The 5,001-nt window shown below is 36.5% G+C and overlaps 1 non-coding gene across 1 annotated transcript; it reads left to right on the top strand.

The window, feature by feature from the left end:
- Positions 1 to 1,716: 1,716 nt before the first annotated feature.
- On the top strand, positions 1,717 to 1,823 carry LOC146929139 (small nucleolar RNA R71). The gene has a single exon (XR_015009172.1). It is a non-coding gene; the product is annotated as a small nucleolar RNA R71 (small nucleolar RNA).
- The last annotated feature ends 3,178 nt before the right edge of the window (positions 1,824 to 5,001 follow it).

Raw genomic sequence — 5,001 nt, 5'->3', positions numbered from 1 at the left:
AAAGGGTTGGTTTAGGGTTGGGGTTGATGTTTGAGTAAGGTTTATGAGTTTGATGATGAAGATTGGTGAAGAAATTGGGTTAGGGTTTAATGGTGTATGAATTTGGTGTTTGGTTGGATGAAGGTTGGTTTTGATTGGTGGTTAAGTTTGGAATGATGAATTGGGATAATTTGGTTAAGAATTTCTTGGATTTGGTGGAGTTATGGAGGTTTGGAGGTTAGGGGTTAATGGAGTTTTTAGAGAGAAGTGATTGAATGGGGAAGGAGAAGAAATTTTTTGAAGGTATGTGGTGCAGAAGCTTGGCACGGGCAGTGCCAACATTCTGCCAGTTTTTTGGTTTTGGGTGGTTTTAGGTTGGCACGGCCGTGCCAACCTTAGCACGGGCCGTGCCAACATTATGGTCACGGGGGCTTCAAAATTTTCAGTTTTTCTTGAATCATACTTGGACAATTACCTACAAAACAACTTAAAACAAAGAAAAACAAACAAAATAAAGCAATTAAATGCGTGGGTTGCCTCCCACGAAGCGCTTGTTTAGAGTCACTAGCTTGACGGTTAGAAGGTGGTTTTAACTATCCTATACCCAATCTCTCACTAAGGGATAATGGCAACAAACTAACATGCTCTCCTAAATCACACATGGCTTTCTCAAATGTTTTATATCCTATGACACAAGGTATGGAAAATCTCTCTGGATCCTTAAGTTTAGGTGGCAATTTGTTTGGAAGTATTTCAATAAAATTTCTAAACTGCTCATCTAACTTGGATTTAGGAAACTCTTGTGTTAAAGGAATTTTAGGCTCATGAGACGGTGAAACAAATGGCTTGTCATTCTCTCCTATAGCTTTCTCACTTTGAGGCTTATCACTTCCTATCTCTCCTTCATTGTTCTTAATTTTCACAACGGGGTCCTCTAGTTTGTTACCATCCCTAAAAATAATAGCACTTATATGGTCTTTGGGGTTGGTTTCGGTTTGGCCTAGAAGGACTTCAGAGGTTTGAGGGGGAGTAGCCAGCTGTTGGGGTACTTGAGAAGTCTGAGTCTCTATCATCTTACTGTGAGTAACTATGGAGTCTACGTTCAATGTATGTTTGGCAAGAGAGTCCTTCAAAAATTCAGTTTGGTTTTTAAACTCTTGGAGCTGCTCAGATTGATTTATAAGAAACTTTTCTAAAAAAAGTTCCAAGCTGGATTTTTGAGGGACTATTTGGCTGTTTGCATAACTGAGTGGTGTTGTTTCTTGTCCAAAAAGATTTTGAGGGGTTTGAAAAATTTTTTGGTTATTTTTAAACCCTTGATTATATTCAGCATAGTTTACTTGCTCAGGACTTCTAACAACACTACCTAGTTGGCAATCAATGCCAATATGGCCAAATACACCACAAACTTCACAAAGAGGTGATACAGGGGCAGGTGTGACAACACTAGTATTTATTTTATCAAATTTTTGTGAGAGTGCGTCAACTTTAGCAGCCAGATGATCAAGGGAAAAATTTTCATACATACCTACCTCTTTCTGAGAGGTTGAAGGAGCAACATTAGTGGTGTCCCTTCCGTAGGTCCACTGATAGTGGTTTTGTGCCATGTCCTCGATCAAAGCATATGCTTCTGTGCATGTTTTGTTCATCAAAGCTCCACCTGCAGCTGCATCAACATAAATCTTTGTGGGATACAAAAGACCATTATAAAAAATGTGAATAATAAGCCAGTTCTTTAAACCATGATGGGGACAAAGTCTAAGCATTTCTTTGAAATGCTCCCACACATCGTAAAGAGATTCTCCATCTTTTTGAGTGAATTGTGTGATTCGATTCCTTAATTGAACTGTTTTAGAATAGGGGAAGAATCGGGCAAGAAAAGTTTGCTTCATTTGATGCCATGAAGTGATAGAACCAAGTTTCAATGAATTAAACCAAGCACTAGCTCTCCCCCCTAAGGAAAAAGGAAAGTAGTGCAGCCTTACGACCTCTTGGTTTGCATTCACGGTTCCACTGAGTCTTAAAAAAGTTGAAATATGAAAATTCGGATCCTTAGTGGGTGATCCGAAAAATTGATTTTGCTGCACTAACTCAATAAGTGCAGGTTCTATTTCAAAATTGTCATCAACCGTTGGGTACACAATATCATCGTATGACTCAATTGAAGATGGGATTGCATACTCTATGAGAGTGCATTCCTTAGCCATATCGTTATTATCTTCCCAAGAAGTTAAATGCAAAAGAAGAAATAGAAAAAGAAAGAATAAACAAAACGATTTTTTTTTTATATATATAAAATAAAATAAAATAAAGAGAAAGATTTTTTTTTTATATGAAGTAAAATAAAATAAGGAAAAAGATATATATATATATATATATATATATAGTCTAATCACTATTAAAAAGTTAATCAAATTACAACAACTCCCAGGCAACGGCGCCAAAAACTTGATAGAGCCAAACCGCAAGTGCACGGCCTATCGAAGTAATAGTAGTAAGAAGAGTATCGTTCCGCTAGGGAGTTGTGAATTCAATTAACTTTTAGAGAATGATTAGAAGAGAGAAAAGTTTATAAAAGGGGGTTTAGATTGCTGAAGGTAAATAACAATAATAATAAAGAGCCTTGAGATTATTGGTTCGTCATAATAACAAACCCTTCACTAGACAAGACTTAAACATCTAATTTCATGGTTTACACCTTAAATTCTAAAGACCGGTTTCCCTTAGCCCCTCACCTTTCCGATGAAAGTCCGATGAGAGTTTACTTCTAGTGACCAAGCCTATTTCGCTAACTTGATTACTAGAAGATGCGTATAAGGATTGAAACTACTTGTGTCTCAAACATTGCAAAGACTATTTCGCTGCCTTTGCAATTATTGTCTAGATTCACTTGTTCCAACATCAAAGCTCCGCTCTCGCTTTATGAATTGATGTTTGGGATGATGGATTAACAATTATCAAACCCTCCACTTTCGCTTCTACAGTTTGATAATGGTTAATCCATGTTAAAACGGTGAATCTAAATTAGAAATTAGGGTTACATAAAATTAGGGTTTAAGCTTGGTTTGTTTAGGATTATGTCATTAGACTTATCCAACAATCCCAAGACAAGAGAAGTCTACTCACTAACGTTCATTCTAGACATGGGGGGAAGAGGAGAGAAAACAATAAAAGAACAATAATATAAAAGTGAACTTTTATTCCAAGAACAAAAGATGAATGTTTATGATGGAGTGCTACTCTATTTATAGCTTTACAATTGACTTAAAATCTAAGCAACTATAGGGGCAAAGCAGTAAAACTACAACAGAGTAACTTGGGCTTGAAGAAAAGCAGCAAAAGAGTATCCTGGAGGGTGGCACGGCCGTGCCACATGTTGGCACGGGCCGTGCCAAGCTTCTGACTTGGTAGAGACATATTTTTGTCTCGTATCTTCGTATTCTTGTACTGTATTTGCTCCAGTCCTCTTTCTTTTGCTCCAAGACACCTTCCACCATATATTCGTTCCTAAAATAAAATAAAAAGCAATTTAAAGTAAAATATTCAAAAAGGAAATAAATATGCAATAAAATAAAATCAAATCTAAATAAAACTAAACTAAATAAAGCATTAAAATAGACTAATTTATGACTCATCACAACACAGTAAGGTGTTTTCGGCGAATCACGGTTTTGAAGATTAGGATTATTTCGGGAACCAGCTACAACAGCAACACGAGAGATATAGAATAAGGACTTCTATGATTAAAGAAAACTTCACGAGCGTAACATCTCTGTTTGTAATTTCTTTTATTCATGTTGTTTAATTCTCTAATTATGAGTAGCTAATTTCCTTGTGGTTGAGACGTAGATGAATCTGATGTAGCTCAATGGAAACCTAATTTGTATTTGTATGAACTCCCTTGAATTTTAATGGAAGTCTAGTTTTAATTCATATTACCTTGTGTTTAATGCTGTTTGTATGTTTATTATATTGACTACTAGCACTAGTATTTTTTGAATATGCAAACTGATCTTAGAGCTTGAATGACCAATAGCCCTGGCTTTTGACTCTGATCTAGGTAATAGGTTTAACTCAACATAGGAACCTAGAGATAGGAAATTGATGGTTATGACATATAAATTAACGTTCCGACATCGCTTCCGCGGTTATTCAATCGGTTTAAGAGAAAAGATTATAACTTAGGAAAGGGTTTTGAGTTAAGAAATTGATCAAAACTACTTTGTTAATTTGTCGTTAAGCTAGATGAACATTGATTGAATATGGGTACAAATTACCTTGGAAAAACATTGGAGGATTCGAAGGTCTTGACCATATTTCTCTTTAATTTCCAGAACCAAGCTTTTATCGTTTTTAAATAGTTTATTTATAAAAACCAATCCGACTGCCTAGGGCAACCCTATAAATTTAATACATCCTTGATTTTAACGTTTTTGCCGAGTAGAAATTGAAACAGTCCCTGTGGATACGAACTTATAAACTTTATTATTTCGATGCATTTTTAGTACACTTGCTAAAAGTCTATCAAGGGGACAAGGCCAAATCCCTCGGAAAAACAAAAACCAACAAAAAACTGACAAAAAAAAGAAGAAACAGAAAATAACAGCCGCCTAGGGATATCTAAACGGAGGTAAACCACACCGGTCGACATAAAAATCCTTCTGAAATTGAGATGGCAAAACAGACAACCACATTTCCCCAACCACTGAGTGACCCGTGTTTGCTAAGCCGTCATCACACCCGTTGCCTTCGCGGAAGACGTGAGAAGAAATAACCTGAATATGAAGAGAGCGAGCATTGTGCCACCGGTTACGAAGAAGAATAGGAACAAACGTCACATTTTTGAAAACCCGAAGCGCACTAAAAAGTCACTTTCCAACCAAATGTTTGACCAACCATGCTGGACCGCAAATTCCAAAGCTAGAATGTAACCAAACATTTCTGCATCAAAAACAGAACAACTACCCAGGTTACAGGTAAAGGCTCCCAAAATGTACCTAAGTGATCTTGAAACAAACCTCC

Source organism: Medicago sativa, chromosome 4, assembly GCF_051527215.1.
Source record: "Medicago sativa cultivar Bolivia chromosome 4, Bolivia_mono, whole genome shotgun sequence".
NCBI classification, from domain to species: Eukaryota; Viridiplantae; Streptophyta; class Magnoliopsida; order Fabales; family Fabaceae; genus Medicago; species Medicago sativa.
This window is presented reverse-complemented; position numbering and strand designations above follow the sequence as displayed.